The sequence below is a fragment of the Piliocolobus tephrosceles genome, chromosome 8, assembly GCF_002776525.5.
Source record: "Piliocolobus tephrosceles isolate RC106 chromosome 8, ASM277652v3, whole genome shotgun sequence".
In the NCBI taxonomy this organism is placed as follows: domain Eukaryota; kingdom Metazoa; phylum Chordata; class Mammalia; order Primates; family Cercopithecidae; genus Piliocolobus; species Piliocolobus tephrosceles.
In genome coordinates this window covers 2704879-2726084 of record NC_045441.1, presented here as the reverse complement: position 1 = coordinate 2726084, position 21206 = coordinate 2704879, and the positions used below count along the sequence as shown (strand labels likewise).

The window sequence follows — 21206 nt, the reverse complement described above, 5'->3', positions numbered from 1 at the left end:
AAAGAGTATTAGGAAGTGACGGTGATTACGATCCTACTGTACTGGAGAAAGGACAGACACATGATTCAATGAAAGAAGCCCTCAAGAAACAGGCCATGAATGTATGGCCGACAGGCTTTCATCAGAGGTGAAAGGAAATTCAAAGGGGAAACAGACATTCATATTGTGTGGTGGGAAAGCAACCCTCAACTGTGACCACACTACACACAAAAATTAACTCAAAATTGACAGTAAAGTTAAAGCCAGAAAGTTTCTAGAAGCTTGGGTTAGGCAGACACAAAAAGCACAAACCATAAAGAAAATGAATTGATAACTCAGACTTAGCAAAATTAAAAGCTTTTACCCTTCAAAAGACACTAAGAAAATGAAAAGGAAGCCACGTACTGGGAGAAAATATTCACCATACATCTGACGACAGACTCTGTCATGAATACACATAAAACTCTGCCAACTCAGGAAGATGACAGTCCAATTAAAACATGGGCAGAAGACTTTGAAAAGACACTTCACAAAAGAAGATATATGGCCATCGAGTTAAGTACATGAGGAGATGTTCAACATCATTAGTCACCAGGGAAACACGAACGAAGACCACAGGGAAATACCGCACAGGCCCACCAGGATGACTAAAGTGAAGGCGGCCAGCGAACGCGCTCGGGATGCGGGGCCAGCGGGATTCCCACACACGGGTGGCCAAGGGACAGAACTGGGCAGCCACTTTAGTTCCTCAGCTTTTCCTAAAGTTAAAACATACTCACCATATCACCCAGAGGCCCCACTCCTAGGTATTATCCCAAGAGACAGGAAAACATCCATACAAAGACTTGAATACAAATGTTCACAGAAGTTTTATCTGTAAGAGCCAAAAACTGGATTAAAAATTATGGTATATCCAGTCGGGCACAGTGGCTCATGCCTGTCATCCCAGCACTTTGGGAGGCTGACATGGGTGGATCACGAGGTCAGGAGATCGAGACCATCCTGGCTAATACAGTGAAACCCCGTCTCTACTAAAACTACAAAAAAAATTAGCCAGGCGTGGTAGCAGGCGCCTGCAGTCCCAGCTACTCGGGAGGGTAAGGCAGGAGAATGGCATGAACCTGGGAGGTGGAGCTGGCAGTGAGCCGAGATCACGCCACTGCACTCCAGCCTTGGCAACAGAGCAAGACTCTGTCTCGAAAAAAGAAAAAAAAAATTATGGTATATCCATTCAGTATAACAAGGACAACCTACTGATATAAGCAACAAAAGTGAATGAATGCTTTTCAGAAAACATTCTGTGAGTGAAACAGCCAGAAACAAACGACTGCATGACATTTGATTCCATTCCCATATAATTCCAGACAAAACAAAACCACGGTGACAGCCAGACTGGAGGCAAGTACGCTGGGAGCCTGTTACCTCCACCTGCCGCTAGGAAGTCACAGCAGGAAGCATGAGTCCAGACGTAACAGCAAACAGCCCTCCTGGAACGGTAGGATTTCTCAAAGAATAAGAACGTGGCCCTTTGGAAATTTCTTGTTTATTTCACATAATGACATTTAGAGTTTGTTTTTACTTTTTTTTTTTTTTTTTTTTTTAAGGCGGGGTCTCGCTCTGTCGCCCGGACTGGAGTGCAGTGGCCGGATCTCAGCTCACTGCAAGCTCCGTCTCCCGGGTTTACGCCATTCTCCTGCTTCAGCCTCCCGAGTAGCTGGGACGACAGGCGCCCGCCACCTTGCCCGGCTAGTTTTTGTATTTTTAGTAGAGACGGGGTTTCACCGTGTTAGCCAGGATGGTCTCGATCTCCTGACCTCGTGATCCGCCCGTCTCGGCCTCCCAAAGTGCTGGGATTACAGGCTTGAGCCACCGCGCCCGGCCTGTTTTTACTTTTTTAATAATACAAATGTATCTAAAACTAGGGTGGAGGCTCATACCTGTAATCCCAGCATTTTGGGAGGCCGAGGCAGGTGGATCACTTGAGCTCAGGAGTTCGAGACCATCGTGGACAACATGGTGAAACCCCGTCTCTACTAAAAATACAAAACTTAGCTGGGCGTGGTGGCGGGTGTCTGTAGTCCCAGCGGCTCCAGAGGCTCAGGTGGGAGAATGGCTTGAGCCCAGGAGGCAGAGACTGCAGTGAGCCATGATTGCGCCACTGCACCCCAGCCGGGGCCACAAAGTAAGACTCTGTCTCAAAAAAATAAAAAATTAAGCCGGGCTCCGTGTCTCACTCCTGTAATCCCAGCACTTTGGGAGGCCGAGGCAGGCAGATCATGAGGTCAGGAGTTCAAGACCAGCCTGGCCAACATGGTGAAACCCCGTCTCTACTAAAAATAAAAACATTAGCCGGGCACAGTGGCAGGCACCTGTAATTTCAGCTACTCGGGAGCCTGAGGCAGAAGAACTGCTTGAACCCAGGAGGCAGAGGTTGCAGTGAGCCGAGATTGCGCCACTGCACTCCAGCCTGCGTGACAGACCGAGCCTCCGCCTCAAAAAAAAAAAAAAAAAAAAAAAAAAGACATAAAATAAAACTTAAAATTAAAAATTAAAATTAAATCAGGGTGGAGGTAGCATGTTTAATATAAATCCATGGGGGTTTTTGTTTTTTGTTTTTTGAGATGGAGTTTCGCCCTGGCTGCCCTGGCTGGAGTGCAATGGCATGGTCTCGGCTCACTGTAATCTCCACCTTCTGGGTTCCAGCGATTCTCCTGCCTCAGCCTCCCAAATCACAAGGATCACGGGCATGTGCCACCACGCCGAGCTAATTTTTGTTATTTTTAGTAGAGACGGGCTTTCACCACGTTGGCCAGGCTGGTCTTGAACTCCTGACCTCAGGGGATCCACCCGCCTTGGCCTCCCAAAGTGCTGGGATAACAGGCATGAGCCACCAGGCCCAGCCAAATCCGCGTTTTAAGCTGACAGGAGAGACACGCCAGCAGCTACGGTTGTGCATGTCCCTCTTCCACCTTCTGAAAGACAAGAGCTTTGAGTATTGAAAACAATTCAGGAAAACCATCAGCCACCTAAGCCGGCAGAGCAGCGAAGATGAGAATGAAAACATGACTATGCTCAGGCTCCTTGAGAACTGATTCTCCACAGAATAAAGTTTTTAAAAAATTCTAAGGAAGGGCAGGGAGAAGGGTGGTGTTTCTCCCCACCTCCCTCGTGCTCCTAAACTAACGTCATGCCCCAAGGAAAGGAGAGAAAAGGATGTCATTAATAAATTTATACCAAGTTTCTTTTCAATGGTGCTGAAAAGTATATGCAAATCCATCTGTAATTAGGTTTAAAATTCCATTTCATGGGATAATCAGACTTCAAAAAACTCAATTTTAGTTTTAATCAGATTTTAACAAGGATATTAAGTCCATTTCGTTTAGAAAAGGAAAAAACTGTGAATTTAACACAAAATGTATTCAAGCTTAGCCCTGGGAGATAATTAAATAAAATTAATTTGGCAAGGGTTGTCAGTAAATGGAAGTGCTCCAAACAGTGGTTCATGTTTTTGATGGAGACAAAAGCAACTCCTCGCAGTACAAACAGACCCGGAGCTCAGCCCTCGTAGAGGAGGGTGGAGCCTCTTCCCAGGGGCAGGGAGGCTGGAAACCCTAACCCAAACCTCTGTCAGAAGAGGGGCTCACACGCCCCATAGGGAGCCCGAACTGAGGCTGACAGGTGCAGGCTCACAAGCCATCAGCCCAAGCCACGCCCCAGCGTACTCACCTGCCCAAGCAACCGGGGTGAGATGAGGGCCACCCAGCTCCAACAGCCACCATGTCCTGGAGAGAAAGCGTCCCCGCTCAGAGGACGGTCCTTGTCCTGGAACAGCGAGGCCCCGCCACTCTTGGTTCTCAAAGTGCTTCCCCTCCGCACCCAGTACCATAGAGCTGTGCTCAGTTTCAGCACAGGGACCATGTGTCCTGCCCTCTGCTGCATCTACCAGCCAGTATACGGCAGGGTACGTCATAAGCCCTCAACAAATATTTGTTGAATGGAACAGACATGATCACAATACGCGCTCCTGGGAACTCTCAGCTACCAGAAAAAAAGGCAAGACAGAAATGAGCACTTCTCAACCCTGGGAGCAAATTTATAAGGGTTTTATCCTTCACAATTCTTAACCAAGGGGTAACATAGCCTCGGATAACTCCAGATTCCTCCAGAAAACCTCAATGTGCACTGCCAAGATTCCAGCCAGAGCAGGTGCTGAGCTGCGATCCAGGAAATGCCAATTTCATCCTAGGTTCTCTTCTACAACCACTCTCAAGCAAGGTCCCACCCTGTCGCCCAGCTGGCCCAAATCTGGAAAGGAAGAAATCACTGTGATGCTGTGTGGGCAGTAAAAGGCTCTGCATGGAAAAGAAAAGCCACAGAGAACAGGCAGCAAGGCTCTGCATGGATCAGTTTTGGGTTTTTTGGGTTTTTTTCTTTTTGAGACAGGTACTTGCTCTATCACCCAGGCTGGAGTGCAGTGGCATGATCTCGGCTCACTGCAGCCTTGGCCTTCTGGGCTCAAGTGATCCTCCTGATTTGGTCTCTCAAGTCATTGGGAGCATGGGTGCATGCCACCATGCCTGACTAATTTTTTGTAATTTTTTGTAGAGACGAGGTCTCACTATGTTGCCCAGGCTGGTCCTGAACTCCTGAGGTCAAGAATCCGCCTACCTCAGCCTCCCAAAGTGCTAGGATTACAGGTGTGAGCCACTATGCTCAGTCTCTGCATGGATTTTTTTAAACCAAAATTAAATGGCAGCCCTGTAACCTCTTATAGGAGTTAGCAGGTATGGCCAAACCTACTCCCACCCCAGCTGTCTTGAAAATAAAGTTTTACTGGAACACAGCCATACCCACTCATTGACACACTGTCGACAGCAGCTTTTGCGCTAAAATCAACGTCAGTCCCAGTTCATCCCAGGTCATCGCAGTCTCAGCGTGAAAGGCCCACCTCCCACGTGAAACTCCTCAGTCCCAGGCAAACCGTGAGGGCGAGTCACCCTATTCTGGGCTACAAAGGCAGAGCCAAGGCCAGGGCGGTGGCTCAAGCCTGTAATCCCAGCACTTTGGGAGGCCGAGACGGGCGGATCACGAGGTCAGGAGTTCGAGACCATCCTGGCTAACACGGTGAAACCCCGTCTCTACTAAAAAATACAAAAAACTAGCCGGGCAAGGTGGCAGGCGCCTGTAGTCCCAGCTACTCGGGAGGCTGAGGCAGGAGAATGGCGTAAACCCGGGAGACGGAGCTTGCAGTGAGCTGAGATCCGGCCACTGCACTCCAGCCCGGGCGACAGAGCGAGACTTCGTCTCAAAAAAAAAAAAAAAAAGTCAGAGCCAAGTAATTGTAACAGAGGCCTTACAGACCCCAAAGCTACCAAGTAAATATTTACTATTAATACCTGGCCCTTTAGGGAAAAAGCTTACCAGACTCTGCCCTAAATCCATCCCAACCTATCACAGGTGCCCACTGTTTAGTTACAAAAACTCAAAGAAAACCTAGAGTACTAAATGATGAAACAAGAGAAAGTACATTTTTCTTTTTTCTTTTTTTTTTTTGAGACAGAGTCTCGCTCTGTCGCCCGGGCTGGAGTGCAGTGGCCGGATCTCAGCTCACTGCAAGCTCTGCCTCCCGGGTTTACGCCATTCTCCTGCCTCAGCCTCCCGAGTAGCTGGGACGACAGGCGCCCACACCACGCCTGGCTAGTTTTTTGTATTTTTTAGTAGAGACGGGGTTTCACCATGTTAGCCAGGATGGTCTCGATCTCCTGACCTCATGATCGCCCGTCTCGGCCTCCCAAAGTGCTGGGATTACAGGCTTGAGCCACTGCGCCCGGCCGAAAGTACATTTTCTATTATTAAAAGTCTTTGGGCTGGGTGCAGTGGCTCACGCCGATAATCCCAGCATTTGGGGAGGCCAAGGAAGGCAGATCACCTGAGGTTAGGAGCTCAAGACCATCCTGGCCAACATGCCGAAACCTCATCTCTACTAAAAAAACAAATATAATAATACAAAAATTAGCCAGGTGTGGTGTTGGGCGCCTGTAGTCCCAGCTACTTAGGAGGCTGAGGCAGGAGAATCACTTGAACCTGGGAGGCAGAGGTTGCAGCAAGCTGAGGTTGCAGCAAGCAGAGATTGCACCACTGCACTCCAGCCTGGACCACACAGCAAGACTCTGTCTCAAAAAAAAAAAAAAAAAAAGTATTTCAATTTAAAGCTCAAGCTTAGAAAACTTACAGATAACTTAGCAGTGACCCCTACTGGGTTATCTACGACACTCCAGCTAAGCTCTAGTAAACAATAAAAACACAGAAGCTAAAAGAAATGCTTGTAATGCTACCAAAGACACTCTTTTCAACTCAGTCTACGAAAAACATCTACTTTTCTCATCCAAGTCAATAAAAAGTGAACTGTGATTTAAAGGAACCTAGTTGATACCTGCATTTTGCAACTGCAACCCTAATAAAAGGCAAAATACTCCTGAAACCTAACTGCAGTAAACACTAGCAATACAGAAAAAGTAAAAACTAGAAAGAGCAAATGGGAATACCAAGAATTGTGTGTCAAAATGTCTTCCACACAGACTTGTAAATAATTCCTATCAGCTCAAAAGCAGACAAACAATAGTGCTCTAAAAAATTACATGGGGTGGAAGCCTGCCCCTCCCTTGCTGTGGGAGGACTGTTTGGTTCCATGAAACTGAAGAGTAGTTTGCACCTTATAAAAAATTAATTGCTAATCTTCTAACTCAGCCGCCTCCGTGAACGAGATAGTATTGTGTTGCAGCCTCAGAAGTTAAATGCTTCCTCTCCCAAGTAATTACTGCTCTTACTCTACCTTGCAGAGTGCCTCCTCCCACTGAAAACCAAATCCCAGAACCTGCCAGGAGGTGCTTGGCTCCCAGCAAAGGCAGGCGGGTCAGCCGTCCTGCAGGCTGGTAAGCCCTTCTTGCCAGAGTTCGGCTGGGAGCCATCAGGTCTGAAAGAGAAGCTGTCAGCTGATGGGCTTCATGCCCGCACATGTGCTGAGTTCTGCTCAGGCTAAATGGATGGCAGCTCCCAACAGAATCCTTTCAGTGCCAGCATCGGGCTGATCAGCTCACAAAAATGCAGGATCCAGCTGCATGGCACCATGTGGCCAGCCAGATGGATGGAGGTTATTGAGGGCACAGCCCACCATGCTCCAGGATCAGCCAAGCATTCCAGCAACAGGACCACAAATTCACTGGATGCCCTTGGGCCAGTCAGCTCCTCCCAGAACCCAGCTTAGTCCACAGGATAGTGAGGAAGAACAAATGAGGCACTGATTATCAACGGGCTTTGTCAACTACACAGCAGCTCTCTAGAGCCAACCACCACCGTCAGCAGTGCCATCCTGCCAGCAAAGTGAAGACCCTCTTGAGAACAGGGTCTGTCTTTAAACAAATAAACTCTAGAGGCTCTTGTAAGCCACCTGTTTCCAAACCAGGAAAAACGTCTGGCCTTCATTCCCACCAGTGTCATTCATATCCAAGAAGGCTGTCTCCAACTAAGATACTCCTGCAAAATGCTCCTGGGCATCTTCCAACTGATCGCACCTAAGGAGGCCCCCCTGTTGTCTTCATCGTTTAAAGCTGTCTGTGTGTGTGCACTACGTGGGCAGACTGTGCTGTGTTCGTCACGGCATCGCCAGAGCCAGCCCAAAGCCTGGCAAACGGCAGGTCTCCAAATAAATGTTCAAATGAACAAACAAACGAGCATCTCCAAAACCACAGTACCACCCACGGACACTGTGGTCACAGAGGAACTCCAAAACCACAGTGCTACCCACAGACACTGTGGTCACAGAGGAACAAACATTCACCTGAAGGGGAAACAGAAAAACAGGAAAAGAGTCTGGCCTTCAACACAAACCAGCTTCAGAAGTCAGAAGGCCTCCGGCCAGGGCTCCCTGCTCACGGGAACAGCGCAGCTCAACTCTAACTCTCACTGCAATGCGACTGACTCCACGGCTCCTACCCCATGAGGCTCTCAGCTGACAAAAGGAAACACCACCCGCCCTCCCCGACTTTGGGACTGCTGAAACCTGCAGCGGTTCAGACAGCCCCAGGGACTTCCACCAGCAGGGTCCTGCCTAGGCGCCAGGTCCTCATCCTGTGAATTCAGCAAGGAAAGAGACCCCTTCACAATGGCAGGATGTATTCCTCCCTGATGAAGACCTTCTGCAGCTCCTGTGACCTGCAGGATGTGGTCTAAACTACCCTCAGGACAGATCCCTGCCAACCTGCCCGGCTTCTGCCACACCCTAGGAGAAATGTGGTTACAACCAGCTGGAGCCACACAACACTGCCCGAACACACAGCCTCTGGCCAACCCACGCGCTGCCAGCACCCGCCCTGCCTGGAACATGCTGCCAGTCTCTCAAGTGTCATCTCTTCAGGAGCCACGCTTGACCCACCAGACATATGCCCAGCTAGATCTGAGAGGACTGGAAAACAGCCCCTGACTTACAGCTGTATCCCCAGTACCCAGCACCAGGCCTGCACACCTAAGTGCTCAAGAAGTGCTCACCAGTGAAAAAGAGGAAGAAACCCCACTGCTCTGGGGGCTTCTAGCCTCTCCTCACTCCTCCTATCTCCAGCCCCGACCCATGCATCACGCCGCCAACGCCTGGTACACACGACGTGCACTGCACAGCCACCTTCTTCCTGCACACGGGGGCCCAAGCTTGGACACGGGCACGACCAGGACTGGTGGGCTGCAGAGCTCTCTGACCCCGTGGGGCACTGGCCCTCAGGCTCAAAGCTACCCACAAACGCCAAAATACCTCCAGACTCGAGCCAGCTATCTGCTCCTCCTGCTCTGCCACTCCCCTAGGCCGGCTCATCCCAGCCCCTCACTGGGCAGGCCAGCCCTAGGGCTCCTCTAGGAGCCACACCAGCCTGACATGGGCTGCTGTCTGACACCTCCTTCTGGCTACATCACTGACACTTCAAACACACATTCCCAAAAGAGAGTTCACAACCCCTCCCTGCCTGAGAACCAAGACCGGCCCCAGCCCCCAGGTCCCAGGCCCCAGCCTGTGATGGACCCCATCTCCCCACACCCACAGGGCCCATCAGCCCCTGCTCTAGGAGCCGGCCGGCCTGGAAACAGGCCCAAGATGGGGCAGCCACACCCAGCTCTGCCCCACGAGCGCCCCCGCCCATCCTGAGGTCCACCATGAGTTTGGGTTTTGTTTTGTTTTTGGGGGTCGGGGGGATGGTTATCTTCATATATATATATATGTGTGTGTGTGTGTGTGTGTGTGTGTGTGTATATATATATATTTTTTTTTTTTTTTTGGAGGACAAAGCCAGGTTTATTGTTCAGGGTTAAACCTGTGGAGGCAGGACCTGGGAAGGGGCATGGGGACAGATGAAGTTGGTGACTGTATCTTCCTGGTCATTGCTGGGTTCTCAGCACCCTTGGCCCCCACTCAAGTTCTAGGTGAAGCCCAGTGCTAGGGGACAGGGTCCTCTTCCTGACAGTGCAGCCTGTGGGATCACTTGTAAGATCCCACATGGAGGTAAGGGGTGGGGTGTTGGCCTGCGCTGGGGCCAGCGTCCTCAGGAAGGTGTCTTGGAGGAGGTGGCAGCAGCCGCCCCATTCTTCAGCAGTGCCAGGGGCCTTCAGCAGTGCCAGCTTCTTGGGTAGGCTGCTGCTGGCTTTCATCACCACGTCATGTTCGATCTTCTTCTGGATCCTGACTTCTAGGTTCTTCTTGAGCTTTTGCTGCTGCACGCCGCGCGCCTTCTTGGGAGCGATAACACAACCGCCTTTTCTTGGGCCCCGATTCTTTTCAGAGGCCGCAGCTGCCGTCTTGCTCTTTGCGGGCTTGTGCGCCTGGAACTTGCGCTGCCCCTGCGCCATGATCCCATGTTTATATTTTTATTTTTTAAAATAGAGATAGGGTCTCACAGTGTTGCCCAGGCTGGTCTTGAACTCCCAGGCTCAAGCGATCCTCCCACCTCAGGCTCCCAAAGTGCTGGGATTACAGGTGTGAGCCATGGCACCCAGCCCAGCATGGATCTGTGCCAGGAAGAGCTAGCAGGAGCTGACCAGCCCCACAGAAGCTTCCAGGCCGGCCGCCTGCTCTCATCTCCCAAGAGCCCGTCTTGGCTTCTGCCAGCCATTCACACTCTCCACAGGTTGCAGCCAGGTACACATCCCCCTTTAAGCAACAAAAGCACTGCCTGAGCACCTGGCCTGCTCTAAGCCCAGGGCTGAGACAAAGGGGAGCCAGTCACACACAGCACCAGGAGCACTGGCATCGCTAGAGCAAGGAGCCCACACGGCCGCCCACCCGGGACAGCAGTAGTGCTCTGCGGCAGGAGGCTTTCAACAGAGGCCAGTGTTTCCTGGGGGTCAAGAACACGGAACACACACTTCAGGCCCCCTCTCCAGGCTGCACGTCCACGGGCGTCCATGAGACAGACACTGCCTGGTGGGTCCCACTCAGTTCTCCTGCCAGTGAGTGACTCTAGCAGGGAGGCCCAGAGCCACAGGCTCCTGGTGGCCCCCACTCCTGCAGGGGTTAAAGCAGGTGCCCACGTACAGTCCACAAGCATGGGCCATCAGGCTGGGCAAGGATGGGTGAGGAACCAGGCCCCTGCCCTTTGGGCTCACGAGCTCCGAGCTACCGAACAGGGTTCCAAAGCTCCAGCCGTCCCGAGGACACACAGGCCACAGGAAGCCGGCAACCAGTCCACAGAGAGATGCGCTGTGGGGCCCGACAGGCTGAGGGCAGGCAGCGGGTCCCCCGTCACAGTCCGCCCAGCCTTCCCAGAGTGCACTGGGGCCTGTGTGATGCCAGCCTGAGAAAGATGCGCAGCCCCAGTTCCACCTGCAGGGAGATGCCTCACAGTAGACCTCTGCCAAAATGGCCTTTCCAAAGCGAGGAGCCTGAGCCTCAGAAAGGCCACAATGATCAGAAATGGTCGGTCTCACTGCATCTTCCAGGTACATTCTCTAGGCCTCTGGTTTTGGCCATTTTAAACGATGGCATATGGACTAAGGAATGGAATACCTAACTGCTTTCCAAGAAAGGAGTGTGTTACTTCTGGGTCACAGAGTCCACATGTTCACCTCTCTAGCCCTCACACCTCACTTGTCACAGCCAAGACTCCTAGGAGGTCCCCTGCCTGCCGTCATGAAGGGTGTCTGCAGCCCAGTGCGCCACCCCCACACGCCTTGCCCGTGGCAAACCACTCAATAAGGACTGCAGTGAACACTTTCTTTAAATCAGCGATGGTTTTCTTAATCATCTGAGAATCACTCTGCTACACGGATGCCCCCGGAGTTTCGATTCCGGAATCAGCGGTCTCCCACTCCGCATCCTCGCCCCCGCAGTGCCCCGCCTGGGCAAGGGCAGGAGCGCCTCCCTGACAGCAGCAACCAGACGGGGGCCAGGCCAGGCAGACACACCGGGCAGCCGCTGAACTGCTGGGCCAAGACCGCCAGCCTCCCAAACCCAGAGTCCTGGTCCTAGGAGACGGCTTTCTCAGCTGCAGCCCAGGCTCTGCGGTAAGGCCACAACCCAACCCACCACCCACCCAAGTGCTTCCCAACACCACGCTGGCCAGCAGGGCCCACGTGCCGTACTGTCCAGGTCAGCTGGACCAGTCCCCAGCTTAGGGCAGACAGTGGAGCTTGAATAAAAGGGACAGGAGAGCCCCTTGCAGTCACTGGTGACAAATCCCCCAGAGTTCCAGGAAGCCACACTCACAAAGGCCCAAGGGCAGGGGACGGGTAACTGCCCAACACTCTCCATGAGGCCAAAGATCTCAGAGCTCTTCCCACGCATGCCCACCATCCTCCACCTCCTCCCAGGGCGCACCCTCGACGGGTGGAGGCTGAAGAGCGGGAGCAAGGCCTGCCGGCCAGGTGTGCACCACCCTACACTCACATAGCACGCGGGGCGCCCACCCAACCACTCCACACCCGCCCCGGGCCACCTGACACCCTGGAAAGCGGGGTGGACACCTGCATTCACCTGGAACATCTTCCCCACCTCATCCACGTCCTTCTCAGGACTCCCCACCAGACGACAGTCTCATGGCAACAGCCTGATCTTGTTCTCCACTGGGTCCCCGACACCGGGCACCAGGCCTGCACACAGGGGGTCTAAGGAAGGCTTGCTGGCCTGGCTCGGACCCCTGCCCCTCAGCACCTGGCCATGTAACAGAGTCCCAGGGTCCACGCACAGCTGCCGGCAAAGGTCTCTGCGTGCTGCCCAGATGAGACACGCACACAGTACTTCTGACCATGGGAGGTCAGAGCTCTGCACCTGGGTAACAGTGGAAACATCATTAAACAAAAGCCAGGAAAGTCAGATCTCTGAGTCCACATCAGCCGCCCCACAGGCTGGTGCTGACTGGCTCGTGACGAAGTGATCATCTCACAGCACTTCTGTTAACACAAGCCCACTCTCCCCAACACGGCTCTGCACAAACGGCACTACCGCGAGGACCACCTGCTTCATGCACACGGGCCCCCCGCAGCCACTGAGCGTGAAAAGGCTGGTCCACTCCTCGGCCCAGCCTCCCCTCCTGCCTGTCCAGCAGAATCAGGGCAGCTGTTTCCAGGAGGCCACACCAGTGAGAAGCGTGCAGGGGCTGGGAGGAGGGGGATACGGATGCCGCCTGACCACGGGCTCCAGGAATTCAACAGCTCAGGATCTCCTGTTCCTCCCAAGAACCCAGGCCATGCAGGGTGGGTGAAGGGTGGGAAGGTGGGTGGTGCAGGCAAGACCAGCAGCTCCTGACACAAATGACAGCTACAGCTGGCCGCAGGGAGTGACCACAGGTGATCCTGTAGAGGTCATACCTCACAGCCTCAAAGCTGACGTTGAAGAGTGTCGGGTAGGGAGCTGGGGAGCTGCCCGTAGCCTGCCTGAGACCCCAGCCCTCCGAAGGCCATGGCACTGTTGGGAAGTCCTCGGAGAGAAGGGCAGGCAGTGGTGGGCTGCCCAGGGGAGGCCTTCAGCTTCTCTGCCTCTGGCCCTTGGCTGGCGCTGGCTTCAAGCCGCCTGTCAAAATCCCCCTCCTACCAGCCCTGTCACAAAGCTGCCCAGACCCTTCCTCCATTCCAGGCCAGGGTACCCCCTACTCTACCTGTAAAAGTAGGGACCTGGACACCTTGGGAGCCCTTAGCCCACAAGGAGGGGCCGGCACATAACAGGACCCCAGTAAGCACCCATGAGTAAAACCAGCCTAGACACCACCAGGGATGCCACTGCCTCCTCTAAAACAAATCCTGGAACCTACAGTAGCCAGACTTGTCTAAAGCCTGTCACTATCTGGCCTTAGACTTTTTAAAATAAATTTAAAAAGAGGCCTAGAAGTAAAAGAGCCGTATCTACAAAGCTTGGAGAAAAGCCCCAAAAAGTGCTCCGAGACCAAGTGAGACCCAGAGCATTTCCACCCAGACGCACAGCGGAGCACTCAGCTGCCCGTGCAGCCAGGCACATGCCGGGGTGGAGCCCCGCGGTCTCTTCTGGGAAGCACTTCTCTCGCCTCTCCCTATGGGGTTCCAACACCCACAGCACCGCCCCCAGACTCTGACAGTCTCCAGCCTGCCCGACCCAACCCGGAATGAAGTCCAACAGGGCAGCGTGAGCCTGTCGGCGCTGCTGGGAACACCCATCTGAAGCTTTACAAGGGGGCGGAGAGGCACATAGGCTGCACCCCAGCCAGGGCCATCTCCAAAGTGAGGCAGCTGTCAGGAAGCTCTCTGCTGGCCTTGCTTTGGGGGTCTCGCTGGGATAGTGCAGTTCGAGTAACCCCAGGGGGGCCCTGTCACAGCAGCCAAGAGCGCTGGAGGCTCAGCCCATACATCACCACCAACTGCAAGGCACAGAGACTCCCTCGCTTGGTCCTCCACTCTTCAAAGGCTCAGCACGCGCCTACTGCACGCCCGGCGCAGGGGCGCTAAAGGGACACCCTGGCTCTTAACTCACAAACCTCAGGATTAAGAGGAGGAGTTGATGCAAAACCAACACAACCCCAAGGCAGAAAGCGGCCAGGACTCAGCCACAGGAGGAGCGGGGGCTGAGAGGAGGAGAGATGGCAGGTACCATGCTCAGATGCAGCTGGGAACCCGGCTCATGCCCCGCCTCGGCCTGCACCTCCGGACAAGGGTGGAGCTGGGAACCTGGCCCATGCCCCACCCTGGCCTGCACCTCTGGAGGGAAGCGTGCTCGCCACTCTCCAGCTCCAGGGGCCTGGGACCTGCACACCGGACACACAGGCCTGGGGGGGTCCTTCTCCCTCCAGGTCATGGGTTCCACGAGAGCAGCTCATGGTGAACGAATGAGTGAACAAATGAACAAACCAAAAGGGGTAACGCGGCCCAGACCCCGAGGCAGTCGGCATGCAGGCCCAGAAGAAAGGGCTGCGCTCACACAAGCACCCAGAAGGCCAAACGCTTCTCCCCCTCCTCCGCCCATGCCCCAAAGAAAATCAAATCGGCACCAATTAAAATGGACCAACATACCTGACAGTCGCCCACCTTCCCAAGCACTACTAGGGCGTCTGGTATTGATCAACGCAACAGCCGGGTAATTACAAATCACGCGCACGGTAACTAGGATAATAAAAGTGTCCCGGCTGGTCAATTAGACCCTTCCGTGGAGGAAAATCATGTATCCCCTCACTGTCCTCCTAATTGGCCTCACACATCAGGGAAGCTGGGCCCTGAGACTTGTCACCTGGCCAGTCTACAAATGTTTTTGGGAAAATGTCCAGGTCAGCACTGACAGGTGCCCAACTTTGACTCCAGAGGATGGGTCAGCAGTTCCAGGTGGGCAAAGCTGCCAGGACTCTGAGCTGGCAATGCCCGCCTTCCACCTCCCCAGTACAGCCTCCTCTGCAGCCCCTCCTCAGCCCCCTCAGGCCTGCCCCTGCTGACAGGTACAATGCCCACCCAGTGGGGTGGGAAACAAGGCCACATTCAGGCACAACAGGACAGGCAAGGAGCCAAAACCAGCGACATCTCGGCCACGAGCAAATGATTTCCTCCCTAAAGTGGGGGCTCGGCTGTAGGACTTGACACCCACTCCCTTCCTATTTCACAGGGTCCCCCTCAGTGGGAGCTGCTAAATGACATTTCTGAAAAGCCAAGCCTTTGAAGATGCCTGCTCTCCTCACTGTACTGTGACTTCGAGGTGGATCTCTCTAGAAACGTTGAAAGCACACCGCCCCAATTAGGTGACGACAGTCACACGCCGTGACGGGAGCGCACGGCAGTCATGCTTCCCGGGAGGGCGGTGTGGCACCAGCTATGAGTCTCAAATGCACATCTCTTTTAAACGAAAAATTCTGCTTTTAAGAATTTACCCAACCAGCATTGCATGGCTAATTGGGGGGAAATGCTGGAAACACCCTAAGTGTTCATCAACAGGGGCTGCTGGAGTCTGAGTCCGTCCGCACTCTTTAAAGTAATTCAGCAGATCAGCCTGTGCTGGGGCCAAAAAACTGTCAAAAACTGAGTGAAAACAGTTGCAGAATAAAACTGTGGAAGGAGCCCCAATTTAAAAGGTGATGGGAGTACATAAAGAGCTTGTATGCACACACACTTTCAGAACAACACACAAGAAACTCATCAGGCATTGCCTAGAAAGACGAACAGGGGCTGAGCACAGCACGCCCTGCTGCCCGCCTCCGGGGCAGTCAGTTCTGTTCTGGAACAGTCCCTCAGGAATAATGAGAACATAGGTGACGATGGCCAGGCAGCTGTGACATGGGGCACCCAGCCCTGAGTGAGGTCACCAGGGAGGGAAGGAAAGGAAGACCACGTTCCACTTTTCATTCTATTCATTTGCATTCACGTAGCTTGTTCTGATTTTAATCAAATGTGAAACTCCTTGACCCTCTGCAGCCTACACCTGACCCCACATGCTGCCACTCCTCAAAGCACTCGTGTGATGTGCCAAAGACCCAGGAGGTCCAGGCAGCCATTGTCTTAGGCCTTCCATAAACTCAGGGGATGGGTCCCTCCTCAAATGAAGGCTGGCTTTAAATAGCACCCCAGGCCACCCTCCAATTCAGTCCAAGTCGCCACTAAGGAATTTTCCTTCCCCTCACAGCTAATCCAAAGAGCGGACCGCTTGCTGTTGACAGGCCAGCTTGAGTGAGGTATAATCTGCACACGTGAACCGTTTCACAACAGCAGTGTCAAGAGCTTTGCTGCATGTACACCTGTGCAGCTGTCACCTCCATCACGTCAAAAGGTAGCACCCCATAAGACCCCAAACATATCCCAGCACGAGACTCCAGGGATCACTGACCTGCTTTCTGTCACTGTTGCTCAGTTTTACCTTTTTTAAAAGTTCAAATAAATGGGATGGTATAGTAAGTATAAACTCAGTAACTGTGGCTTCCTTCACTCAGCAAGAGAGATTCGTTCATGTTTCCAAGCACAGCCGATGCCGCGCGTTACACTGCGTGGAGACGCCACGGTCCACACATCCCTTCGCCTGCTGACAGGCACCTGCGTTGTTCCTGCTCTCGAACTGTTAGAATAAGGCTCTTACAAACATTCCTGTACAAGTCTTCGTGAGGTCGCATTTTCTCTTGGGTTTCTCTTGGGTTAAATACCGAGGAATGGAACTGCTGGGTCATACCATAAGTATGTACAAAGCTACCAAACCATTTCCAAAGTGGCCACACCACTTCCTACTCCCAGGGGCAACGTTTGACAGGCCTGGCTGCTCAGCATCTCTGCCAGCAGTCAGGACGGTCAGTCTGCTTAATTTTAGCCATTCTGTTGGGTACATAGTGGTATTTCACTGCGGTCTTGAAACCACCTTTACAGATTTTTAAGTACTGAGAGAAATCTACATTACTGACTCCATCTTGCTTCTAACCTCATAGGATCGATTCTTTTTTTCTTTTTTTTTTTTTTTTCTTATTCTAATGCAGAGGCCAAGATAACTATGAGAGGAATTTAGTTTATAGTTAAGCTTCAAGGCGAGGAAGACTGACACTCCGTCTTTGTTTGGAGATTAAGGCCGCATTCCTAAGACTGGCATTACTACAGGGGCCTGAACTTTGCTAAAAACAGGCCCGGTTAAGCCACGACCTTCACTGCTGACTTAGCTTGCTCTTCTACGGTGCCTGCTGCCCGGAGTCACGTAACCAGACATTGTAAGATTCGGAACTTCCCTAATGGCTCCTGCAGACATCACTGCTGTGAAACCTAAAAAACGGGTCTTTGAGATATTTTTCAGATTTAGCATTTCAGCAGATCAAGAGATGCCACCTGGACCTGTGACCCCATCTCCCAGGAACTGACTCAGCTGCATGAAGACAGTCCTGACACCCCTGTGACTGCATCCCCAACACAACCAATCAGCACTCACCACTCCCTAGCCCACTGCCCGCCTAAACACCCTCAAGCCCTAGCCTCAGGCAGACAGATGTGAGAGTTATCTCCCATCCACCTCCCTTGGCTGGCTCTGCAGTCATTAAACTCCTTCTCGGCTGCCACACCTGCCATTCTCCGTACGTTGCCTTTCTGGGCAGCAAGAAGAACCCTGTTGGGCGATTACAGTCTTAATTTGCATTCCCTAATTACTAACAATGTTGACCATCTTTTCGTGTCCTTATTTACCATTTGTATACCTTCTCTTGTAAAGTATCTGTGAAGAGCTGTGAAAAGCAGGCCAGGTGCAGTGGCTCACACCTGTAATCCCAGTGCTTTGGGAGGCCAAGGCAGGCAGATCACCTGAGGTCAGGAGTTCGAGACTAGCCTGCCAACAGGGTGAAACCTGTCTCTACTAAAATACAAAAATTAGCCAGGCGTGGTGGTGCACGCCTGGAACCCCAGCTACTTGGGAGGCTGAGGCTGGAGGATTGCTTGAACCTGGGATGCGGAGGTTGCAGTGAGCCAAGATCGTGCCACTGTACTCCAGCCTGGGCAACGGAGCGAGATTCCATCTCCAAAAAAATAAATAAATAAATAATAAAGTACCTGTTAAAAGTCTTTTGACCATTTTTTAAGCTATGGTGATCTTACTAATTTGTAAGAGTTCTTTCTCTATCCCGGAGCGTGTCTTTGGTCAGATACATGTTAATATCTCGCAAATATTTTCCTAGTCTATGGTCTGTCTTTTCACTTTGTGTCTTTTATTTTATTTTATTTTATTTTTTTGAGAAGGAGTCTCGCTCTGTCGCCCAGGCTGGAGTGCAGTGGCCAGATCTCAGCTCACTGCAAGCTCCGCCTCCCGGGTTTACGCCATTCTCCTGCCTCAGCCTCCCGAGTAGCTGGGACTACAGGCGCCCGCCACCATGCCCGGCTAGTTTTTTGTATTTTTTAGTAGAGACGGGGTTTCACCATGTTAGCCAGGATGGTCTCGATCTCCTGACCTCGTGATCCGCCCGTCTTGTCCTCCCAAAGTGCTGGGATTACAGGCTTGAGCCACCGCGCCCGGCCCACTTTGTGTCTTTTGAGAGCAGAAGTTTTCGATTTTGGTGAAGTCTAACTTATCAATTTTTTTTCATGTATGGTTCATGCTCGCTGTATCCTAAGACCCCTTTGCCACACCCTAGCTTCCAGATTTTGTGACTTTTACACATAGGTCTATGCATCATTTGAGTTAAATCTTGTGTCCAGCAGGAGGCAGGTGTTCAGGCTCATCCTCGCCACAAACAGCCTACTGGTTTACCACTCTTGGTGAAAAGACTCTTTCTCCCACTGAATTACCTTGACACTTTTGACAACCATCAACACTGAATTCTTAAATCATTTCTGAACTTTCTACTCTGTTCTACTGATTTACAGATGTCTACAATTAATACCACACTGTCTCAATTTATGCAATTTACAATGTGTCTTGAAATTGGCCAGTGTAAGCCCTATAACTTGTTCTTTTTCTAAACTGTTATTGCTATAACAATTTACAGGTGCTTTACATTTCCATAGAAATTTTAGAATTGTCAACCAGGCGCAGTGGCTCACGCCTGTAATCCCAGCACTTTGGGAGGCCGAGGCAGGTGGATCACCTGAGGTCAGGAGTTCAAGACCAGCCTGGTCAACATGGCAAAACCCCGCCTCTACTAAAAATACAAAAAGTAGCCAGGCATGGTGGCATGAGCCTGTAATCCCAGATACTCGGGAGGCAGAGGTTGCTGTGAGCCGAGATGATGCCATTGCACTCTGGCCTGGGCAACAGAGCAAGACTCCATATCAAAAAAGAAAAAAGAAATTTTAGAGATCGGTTCATCACTTTCTGCTGGGACTTTGATTGGGGTTATGTGAAATATTTGGGTCAATTTGAGCAAACTGCCATCTTAACAATGATGAATCTTCCAATACAACAACACAGTACCTTTATGATACTCTGAAGTACGTATTTGGCCTTTCCATTCCCTGACATACATGCAGCTCTTTATCTGGGGTGAGAAGACAGTCTCTTGTGAACTAATGAGCTGACTGCTGGTTGGCAGCCCCCAGGCAGCTTCAGACAGGGTGGTCATCCAAAACACCAAGGTGGGATGAGAGGGTTGGGACTTTGAGTCCCACCCCTCACCCTCGGAGGGGAGAGGGGCCGAAGGGCGAGTTGATTCCCAACAGCCAATGGTATAATCAGTCATGCGTCTGTAACGAAGCCTCCATTAAAACCCATAAATAGGGCCAGGGTTCAGAGCTGCACACACGGAGGCCCCGGAGGGTGTGTCCAGAGAGGGCACGGAAGCTCCGCGCCTCTCCCCGTACCTCACTCTACCAACCTGTTCACCTGTGTTATTCGTAACATCCTTTATAACACATGACTAAATGTAACAAAGCATCTTCCTGAGTTCTGTGAGCCACACTAGCAAATTAATGAAACCCAAGGAATGGATAGTACAAGCCTCGTTTAATAGCCTATCAGTCCAAAGTACAGCTGACGTCAGTGACAGGGGAAGGGAAGAAAACAGCAAACTGAAGCACAGATGCCGGCCTACTACTTGCGCCCGGAATCTGAAGTGGGCACAGACGTGTGGGACTGGGCCCTGACCCGGTGGGAGCTGATGTAACTCCAGGTGGAGAGTGTGCAGATGAGGCTGCAGGACACCCAGCTGGTGTCCCCTGGAGAACTGCTTGGTGTGGGGGAAACCGTCCAGTATCTGGTGTCAGAGGCTGTGTGAGAGCAGAGGGGCAAAGAGTTCGTTTTTCCTCTTACAATGTCTCCATTTTTCTACATTAGGTGATCTTTAATGTCTCAGTTGCGTCTTAAGCTTCTCAGTGTACAAATCTTACACAGATTTTCTTTTCTTTTTTTTTTTTTGAGACAGAGTCTCGCTCTGTGGCCCGGGCTGGAGTGCAGTGGCCGGATCTCAGCTCACTGCAAGCTCTGCCTCCCAGGTTTACGCCATTCTCCTGCCTCAGCCTCCCGTGTAGCTGGGACTACAGACACCTGCCACCACGCCCAGCTATTTTGTATTTTTTAGTAGAGACGGGGTTTCACCATGTTAGCCAGGATGGCCTCAATCTCCTGACCTCGTGATCCGCCCGTCTCGGCCTCCCAAAGTGCTGGGATTATAGGCTTGAGCCACCGCGCCCGGCCACAGATTTTCTTATATGCATCCCTAATATTTCATGGACTTTGATGCCATCATGTGTGGTATGTACTTGCAGTGGCTCACTGCTAGTATACAGAAACGTAACCTATTTTGGTACATCGTCCTTGTAACCTATGACCCTGTAAACCTCACGGTTTAGTCCTACTGGCTTGTCATTGATTCCCTGGGAATTTCTATAGATAATTATGATGTCTCCAGATACAGACAGTTTTACTTCCTCCTTTCCAGTCTGTCCATCTTTTCTTTTTGCTTCCCTAATTGTAATGTTGAAGATCTCCAGCACAGTGCAAAAAGGGGTGATGGGAACAGACACCTTGCCTGGTGTCCGTGTCAGGGATGCAGTCAGTCTCACCTTGTATTATATCAGCTGTGGTTTTCTGCAGGTGTCTTTTACCTGGTTGAGGAAGTTCTCTTCTCTTCCTAGCTTGCTGAGAATTTCCAATCACAAACAAGTTTTGGATTGTTACAAATGATTCTGCTGCTCTCCTATGGAGATGGCCTGCACCCCCTTTCATTCTACTGAAACAGGTGATTTTCCAAAGAGAAGCACCCTGCATTCCCAGATGGCCTCCAGCCTCACGCCATCTTTCCCACTGGCCTCTCTCTATTACTCCTCCTCCTCCTGTGCCCCTGAGGTCTTGCCTAGACTGA

The 21206-nt window shown here is 51.8% G+C and overlaps 1 protein-coding gene and 1 pseudogene across 9 annotated transcripts in view; both read right to left on the bottom strand.

Moving 5' to 3' along the window:
* The window catches only part of MAD1L1 (mitotic arrest deficient 1 like 1), a 416677-nt gene that overhangs the window by 370825 nt on the left and 24646 nt on the right, over positions 1 to 21206 (bottom strand). The window lies entirely within an intron of this gene.
* LOC111523681 lies at positions 9330 to 11490 on the bottom strand (annotated as a pseudogene). The gene has a single exon (XR_002725590.1). The product of XR_002725590.1 is annotated as a leydig cell tumor 10 kDa protein homolog pseudogene (transcript).